Source organism: Arachis ipaensis, chromosome B8, assembly GCF_059453495.1.
Source record: "Arachis ipaensis isolate K30076 ecotype BB chromosome B8, ASM5945349v1, whole genome shotgun sequence".
In the NCBI taxonomy this organism is placed as follows: Eukaryota; Viridiplantae; Streptophyta; class Magnoliopsida; order Fabales; family Fabaceae; genus Arachis; species Arachis ipaensis.
This window is the reverse complement of record NC_142443.1, coordinates 54,662,659-54,671,513: the sequence shown is the minus strand read 5'-3', so window position 1 is coordinate 54,671,513 and position 8,855 is coordinate 54,662,659. Positions and strand designations below refer to the sequence as shown.

The following is an 8,855-nucleotide window of genomic DNA, read 5'->3' as shown; positions in this document are numbered from 1 at the left end:
TTTGATGTACTTTATTGCTTGATTTCAGGACCAAAAGGAAGCAAGAAAAGGGGAGGCAACTTGCAAGGTTAATGAGAAAAGTGATTGCCAATAACACTATAAAAAAAAGCCATCAATGCCCACGTTAGAGAGTCACGTTAACTAAGTTAACGTGAACTCTAACGTGGAGAAGAGAAGATGAGCCAATGTTAGTGACACTTAACATTGTCACTAACGTTGGCAATTACTCATAAGTGGCCACGTTAGAAGCCACGTTAACTAGGTTAACGTGGCCTCTAACATTAAAGGGGAAAGAGAAACCAACGTTAGTGACACTCAACATTGTCACTAACGTTGGCCTATGGTGCAAAGTACTACGTTAACTCCCACGTTAACTTGGTTAACGTGGGAACTAACGTAAGGGATGAAGAGTTGTCGACAACGTTAGTGACACTCAACATTGTCACTAACGTTGAAGCAACCACACAACCCCCAAGAGTCACGTTAACTTCCACGTTAACTTGGTTAACGTGGAAGCTAACGATGAGGAATGAAGGATGAGCCAACGTTAGTGACACTCAACATTGTCACTAACGTTTGGATGGCTAAAAGATGGCCACGTTAGAAGCCACGTTAACCTAGTTAACGTGGACTCTAACGGGAGACCTAGGGGCACATTGGAACATTAGTGACAATGTTGAATGTCACTAACGTTTTCGAAGGATGGCAAGGGCCACGTTAGAAGCCACGTTAACCTAGTTAACGTGAGCTTTAACGTGAAGCAAGTAGGGGCACACTGGAACGTTAGTGACAATGTTGAGTGTCACTAATGTTCTCGAAGGTTAACAAGGCAACGTTAAGAGCCACATTAACCTAGTTAACGTGGGTTTTAACATGAGGCAAAGGGGTGCATTGGAACGTTAGTGACAATGTTAAGTGTCACTAACGTTCTCGAACTTATACTCTCACTAAATATTAACACCCCTAACGTCCTGAGCTGAAGTCTCTGCCCACTTAGCACTTTCTCTCTACAAGTAAAGCCAAGCCCAAATGAAGAAAAGAACTGCTTCAAACTCAAGATCCAAAGGCCCAAGACTTGAAGAGTAAACTAGAAGCTGAGAAGAGTAGTATATATAGGAGTAGCTTTGAATTGTAAAAGAAGTTCTGGAGGCTGGGAAAAAGAGAACTACTCTCTGTATTTTACTTTCTCTGAAATTTCTAGTTTTATGATGTATTCTCCATCTTTGTTTTCATTTTCAAGAGCTATGAACAACTAAACCCCTTTCATTAGGTTAGGGAGCTCTGTTGTAATTTGATAGATCAATACTAATTTTCATTATTCTTCTTCTATCTTTTCTCTTGATTTTACTTGAAAGCTTTCGATCTTCATCCAATTGAGTAGTTATCTTGAAAGAGAAGCTATTCAAACTTGGATCTCTTTTGAACCTTGAAAGAGGAATGAAGAGATCAAGCTAGAAATGCTTTCTCATGCTGGACCAAATTGGATTTGGATGGGTATGTGACTATAACCCTCTCAATACTTGATTTGGGAAATGCATGTGGTATAATCAGTGACCATACTTCATCTCTTCTCATGAGCAATTGACCAAGGAATTGGCTATTGATCAAGATTTGAGAGATTGAATTGCAAGAAATTATGATTCAATCACTTAAGATTGCCAAGGAGATCAATGAGTGCATTGATTGAGGAAGAGATGAAAATGAACTTGATCCGGAGAATTGCAACATCTCCTAAGCCCAATGAACTCCCCATCTCTGATCTTACCCATTCTCTTTAATTTCTGTCATTTACTTTTATGAGCAAATCCCCCATTCCCATTTACAATTCTGCAATTTATTTTCAGTCATTTACTTCCAGTCCTTTAAGTCTAGCATTTACTTTTCTGTTATTTACATTCCCGCCATTTTATTTTCTGTAACTCTCAACCCAAATTATGGATTCGCTCAACTAGAACATTCTTCTAATTAAAGTTGCTTGATCAATCAATCCCTGTACGATTCGACCTCACTCTATTGTGAGTTTTTACTTGACGACAAATTCGGTACACTTGCCGAAGGGAGATTTGTTGAGAGACAAGTTTTCCGTGCATCAAGTTTATGGCGCCGTTGCCAGGGATTGATTGTGCATCAACAATGATTAAATTGGAAGATCACTAGATTGAGCATTTTTATTTTGTGAATTTCATTTTTCTGTTTGAGTGATTTACTTTTTGTTTTAGTTAAACTTCTTCCCTTCCCCCTCTACTCTTTTATTTTTTTTGTTATTTTCAATTCTGTTTGCTAACCCACTAACTGTTTGATATATTGCATCACCCACAACTAACAGTTATTCTGACACAAATACTGTCTGCACCTATTTTCTTTGCTTGTACTTGTTGGTTGTATGACAGGGAGAAGAAGCGGGGCTTCAACTTCCTTTGATTCTGAACCTGAGAGAACCTTCCTTAGACTAAGGAGGGAGGCAAAAGAAAAATGTGTAGTTGGTGCTGAAGAAGAGGAGGAACACTTTGAGGAATACTTTGAACCAAACATGGAAGACAACATGGAAAATCTTCATGAAGAAGAGACTCACAACCATGGCAGAGGAGGTGGAGCAAATCATGCTGGGGAGGATAGAAGAGTTTTGGGCTCTTTCATTAATCCAAACCCAGGCAATTGTGGAAGTAGCATCCAAAAGCCAACAATCCATGCCAACAACTTTGAACTTAAACCACAGCTCATCACCCTTGTTCAGAAGAACTATTCGTTTGGAGGAAGTGTTCAAGAAGACCCCAATCAACATTTAACCACCTTCCTGAGAATATGTGACACAGTGAAGTCTAATGGTGTTCATCCTGACGCCTATAGACTGCTCTTATTTCCCTTCTCACTCAGGGACAAGGCAGCCAAGTGGCTGGAATCCTTCCCAAGGGAGAGCTTGACAACTTGGGAGGATGTGGTGAACAAATTCTTAGCAAGATTCTACCCTCCTCAACGAATCAATAGGCTGAGAGCTGAGGTCCAATCTTTCAGGCAACAAGATGGTGAGACTCTATATGAAGCATGGGAGAGGTTCAAGGACTTAACAAGGAGGTGTCCACCTGACATGTTCAACGAATGGGTGCAGCTGCACATTTTCTATGAAGGGCTCTCTTATGAGTCAAAGAAGGCCGTAGACCATTCATCTGGAGGATCTTTGAACATGAAGAAGACCATTGAGGAAGCCATAGATGTTATTGAAACAGTAGCAGAAAACGACTACTTCTATGCTTCCGAAAGAGGGAACACAAGAGGAGTGATGGAGCTAAACAATGTAGATGCTCTGTTGGCCCAAAACAAGCTCATTACCTTGCAGCTGGCTGACCTCACCAAGAAGATGGAGAGGAACCAAATAGCAGCAATCTCCACCTCATCAAAAATACAAGAAGGAGTGAATGAAGAAGCAGAGGGGAGTCAGGAGCAAGCCAACTACATTGGGAATTCACCAAGGAAAAACTATGATCCATACTCCAAGACTTACAATCCTGGATGGAGAAACCACCCAAACTTTTGGTGGGGAAGTGAGCAAGATCAAAACCAAGACCAGAGACGTTACAACTCCAACAACAATGCAGCTCACCAGCAATTCACCCAGAGAACATCTCAACATCCCCACAACAACACGTCTCCACACACTCATCAAAACCAAAACAGCACGTCTGCTCTGAATCACTCATCAATTGATGACAAGCTCTCTAAGATTGAAGCCTTACTTGAAAGAATATGCCAAGAGATTCAAGAAAACAAGGTATTCAAAGAGGAGGTGCGAGCCAATATTAAGAACCAGGGAGAGACCATTAGGAAGCTGGAATTCCAGGTGGGATATTTAGCTGAGAAGATTCCCAAACCTACTGATAGCTTCCCAAGTGACACGAAGAAGAACCCCAAGGGAGAAGCAAAGAAAGTAAGATGGGAAGATTGCAAAATGGTCACTACAAGTGATCAAGAGATTGAAGACAAGCAAGGCAAAATGTGCAAACAACCTGAAGACAACTCAACAAAGGAGGAGGATAGAGATCACAAAGAACCAGAAATCTCACAACAAGAGCTGCTAAAGCTCTATGCACCATTCCCTCAACTGCTCAATGGTGCTGTGAGAAAAAGAATATACTCAAGGTTCCTAGACTTGTTTGCATCTTTGCATGTGAACATACCATTCATCAAGGCAATTCAACAAATGCCTGCATTCATCAAGTATATGAAGGAACTTCTTCCCAGGAAAAGCTCACTCAAGGGAGGGCAGACTATAGTGATGAACAAGTAATGTAGTGCCCTTATTCAACCTGAGTTGCCTACAAAAAGAAGAGACCCAGGAAGTTTTCATATCCCTTGTGCCATAGGTGAAAATATGTTCGACAGAGTACTATGTGATTTAGGGGCCAGCATCAACTTATGGCTTTATCCCTGGTGAAGAGGCTGCAGATCAATGAGATAATGCCCACAGATGTCATTATCAGACTGGCTAACAAAACTCAAAAGCAAGCAATGGGAGTGGTGGAAAATGTGTTGCTAAAGGTTGGGAAGTACTTTCTCCCAACAGACTTTGTCATTCTGGACATGGAAGAGAGTCACACTCATCCAATCATACTTGGTTAACGTGGAAGCTAACGATGAGGAATGAAGGATGAGCCAACGTTAGTGACACTCAACATTGTCACTAACGTTGGGATGGCTAAAAGATGGCCAGGTTAGAAGCCACGTTAACCTAGTTAACGTGGACTCTAACGTGAGACCTAGGGGCACATTGGAACGTTAGTGACAATGTTGAATGTCACTAACGTTCTCGAAGGATGGCAAGGGCCACGTTAGAAGCCACGTTAACCTAGTTAACGTGAGCTTTAACGTGAAGCAAGAAGGGGCACACTGGAACGTTAGTGACAATGTTGAGTGTCACTAACGATCTCGAAGGTTAACAAGGCAACGTTAAGAGCCACGTTAACCTGGTTAACGTGGGTTTTAACGTGAGGCAAAGGGGTGCATTGGAACGTTAGTGACAATGTTAAGTGTCACTAACGTTCTCGAACTTATACTCTCACTAAATATTAACACCCCTAACGTCCTGAGCTGAAGTCTCTGCCCACTTAGCACTTTCTCTCTGCAAGTAAAGCCAAGCCCAAATGAAGAAAAGAACTGCTTCAAACTCAAGATCCAAAGGCCCAAGACTTAAAGAGTAAACTAGAAGCTGAGAAGAGTAGTATATATAGGAGTAGCTTTGAATTGTAAAAGAAGTTCTGGAGGCTGGGAAAAAGAGAACTACTCTCTGTATTTTACTTTCTTTGAAATTTCTAGTTTTATGATGTATTCTCCATCTTTGTTTTCATTTTCAAGAGCTATGAACAACTAAACCCCTTTCATTGGGTTAGGGAGCTCTGTTGTAATTTGATAGATCAATACTAATTTTCATTATTCTTCTTCTATCTTTCCTCTTGATTTTACTTGAAAGCTTTCGATCTTCATCCAATTGAGTAGTTATCCTGGAAGAGAAGCTATTCAAACTTGGATCTCTTTTGAACCTTGAAAGAGGAATGAAGAGATCAAGCTAGAAATGCTTTCTCATGCTGGACCAAATTGGGTTTGGATGGGTATGTGACTATAACCCTCTCAATACTTGATTTGGGAAATGCATGTGGTATAATCAGTGACCATACTTCATCTCTTCTCATGAGCAATTGACCAAGGAATTGGCTATTGATCAAGATTTGAGAGATTGAATTACAAGAAATTGTGATTCAATCACTTAAGATTGCCAAGGAGATCAATGAGTGCATTGATTGAGGAAGAGATGAAAATGAACTTGATCATGAGAATTGCAACATCTCCTAAGCCCAATGAACTCCCCATCTCTGATCTTACCCATTCTCTTTAATTTCTGCCATTTACTTTTATGAGCAAATCCCCCATTCCCATTTACAATTCTGCAATTTATTTTCAGTCATTTACTTCCAGTCCTTTAATTCTAGCATTTACTTTTCTGTTATTTACATTCCCGCCATTTTATTTTCTGCAACTCTCAACCCAAATTCTGGATTTGCTCAACTAGAACATTCTTCTAATTAAAGTTGCTTGATCAATCAATCCCTATGGGATTCGACCTCACTCTATTGTGAGTTTTTACTTGACGACAAATTCGGTACACTTGCCGAAGGGAGATTTGTTGAGAGACAAGTTTTCCGTGTATCACCTATTATACCCATTTGTTCCTTACTTTAGCACATCATTAACTCTAAGCGAAAAACAATAATGTCCTTAATTTGAATCCTTGGTTAGCTTAGACTAGTGAAAGTGCTCATGAATTAAGTGTGGGGAAAAGTGGATTTGAAAACATTTGGTTTGATAATTGAGTATGTTAGAATTTTCTGAAAATGTGAAAGAAATGTTTAGAACATGTTCATGCATTCAATAATTTAATCATATGAATTGAAAAAAAAAAAGAAAAAAAAAGAAGAAGAAAAAAAAAAGAGAGAAAAAGAAAAGAAAAAGTGCAAATAAGAGAAAGGGGACAAAATGCCCCAAAGTAAATGTTGAAAACAATGCATATGTACTGCACTTGAAATTAGAACGCATGAATATGTAGAAAACATGGTTAATGGATAGTTAGATGTTGTATTATGATTACATGGATTGTTTAAGTTAGGTGGAAAGTTTAAGTTAATTAAGGATTCAGATTTTAGTCCACTTGGCCAAATACAATCCTACCTTGACCCTAACCCCATTACAACCCTTAAAAGACCTCTTGATATGTGTATCTGTGCATTAAATTTATGTTGATTGATTAGATGAAGAGCAAGCCTTAGAAAGCAAGGTTAGTAGAGAATTGAGAGAATCGAACCTTAAACACCTGAGTGATTAGAGTGTATACACTACCAGTGAGGGTTCGATGCTCAATTCCTTGTTCCCTGCTTTCATGAGCTATTTTCTTCTTTCAAGTCTATTTGTACTTCATTTTTATGATTTGAATTAGTTAAATCCAGTTCATATTTCCTCTTGAAAGATTTGTTTAGGTGGAAACATTCTGCATGTAGTTACATTCATAGGTTGCATTTCATACATTCTTCATTCTTTATAGTTTCTCTTGAGCTTAGCATGAGGACATGCTAATGTTTAAGTGTGGGGAGGTTGATAAACCACTATTTTATAGTTTATCTTGTACTCAATTGAGTGGTTTTTATTAACTCTTTACCCACTTATTCATACTATTTGCATGGTTTTATATTTCCTTCCTAATTATGTGTTTCAATTGAAAACATGCTTCTTTGATCTTATATTTGCTTATTATTAATCCTCTCTTATTACCATTAGATACCTTGATATGTGTGTTAAGTGATTTCAGAGATTACAGGGCAGGAATGGCTTGGAGGATGGAAAGGAAGCATGCAAAAGTGGAAGGAATACAAGAAGTTGGAGAAATTGCTAAGCTGTCCAGCCTGACCTCTTCGCACTCAAACGGCTATAACTTTAGCTACAGAGGTCCAAACGACGCGGTTCTAGTTGCGTTGGAAAGCTAACGTCCGGGGCTTTGATTTGATATATAATATGCCATAGTTTCCCTGAAGCTAGGCGACGCGACCGCGTGACCCATGCGGCCGCATCACAGTGACGAAAAACCAGCATGGCAAAATTCGAAACCAGCGAATTCTGGACTGTTTTTGACCCGGTTTGTGGCCCAGAAAACACAGATTAGAGGCTATAAAGTGGGGGAATACATCCATTCATGAGGAGGCTCTCATAATTCACAATTTTAGGGGTATATGTAGTTTTTAGAGAGAGAGGTTCTCTCCTCTCTCTTAGGATTAGGATTTAAGACTGCTCTTAGTTTTAGGAGTGACTCTCAATCCCAGGTTCTTTTTTTTTATTTATTTTTCCAATTGGCTTATGAACTTTTCCATGTTAGATTTTACTACTTTGAATGTATTTTATTTGAGGTATTCCAGATATTTATGATTTTAATTTATCTTTCTACATTCTTGGCTTTGGTTAAGGTAATTGGTGACGCTTGAGTTGTCAAATAAAACAGTGGTTGAAATTGGCAGATTCTGATTGAACTAGGATTGCTCTAAAGCTAGTCTCTCCATAGGAGTTGACTAGGACTTGAGAATCAAGCCAATCAGCCCACTTAACTTTCCTTTGTTTAGTAAAGGTTGACCAAGTGGGATTAAAATCCAATTCTCATGACAATTGATAAGGATAGGACTTCCAGTTCTTATACTTTGCCAAGAGTTTATTTTATAGTTATTTATTTATCTTATTCTTCTTGTGCAACATACTGCTTCCTTACTTTCTAAAACCCCTAATTTACAAGACTCATAACCAATAATAAGAACATACCTCCCTACAATTCCTTGAGAAGACGACCCGAGGTTTAAATACTCAGTTATCAATTTAAAAGGGGTTTGTTACTTGTGACAACCAAAACGTTTGTACGAAGGGATTTCTGTCGGTTTAGAGACTATATCTACAACGCGACTATTTTTATGAACTTCTTTACTGGCAAAAATCCTAACGTCAAATGCCAATAGCCTCCGGGGTCCCAAACTAGGCATGTGAAGCTTCTGAGCAACTTCAAACAGATTGTCAGGCACTCGGGGTGACGAATGTCAGCATAGATTCCAGGATCCCAAACTTTGCTTTTAAATCCGCCTTCGTCTTGATCTATACTTTTCCATCTGGGCGGTTTAGAGATTAGATTCTCACCAGGATAACCAAACGTTTTCCGAGATCCATCCGATTGATCATGATGCCAATCTGTGCACTTCGAGTTGAAGCGTGGAACCTTATTGAACCTTCTGCACCAGCTCTGAGTACGAGCCATTTCCCTTTTACTCTTAAAGCCGCAGAGA

At 39.3% G+C, this 8,855-nt stretch overlaps 1 non-coding gene across 1 annotated transcript; it reads right to left on the bottom strand.

The window, feature by feature from the left end:
• Positions 1-2,983: 2,983 nt before the first annotated feature.
• On the bottom strand, positions 2,984-3,087 carry LOC148548152 (small nucleolar RNA R71). Its single transcript, XR_015898788.1, has one exon. It is a non-coding gene; the product is annotated as a small nucleolar RNA R71 (small nucleolar RNA).
• Between the last annotated feature and the right edge of the window lie 5,768 nt (positions 3,088-8,855).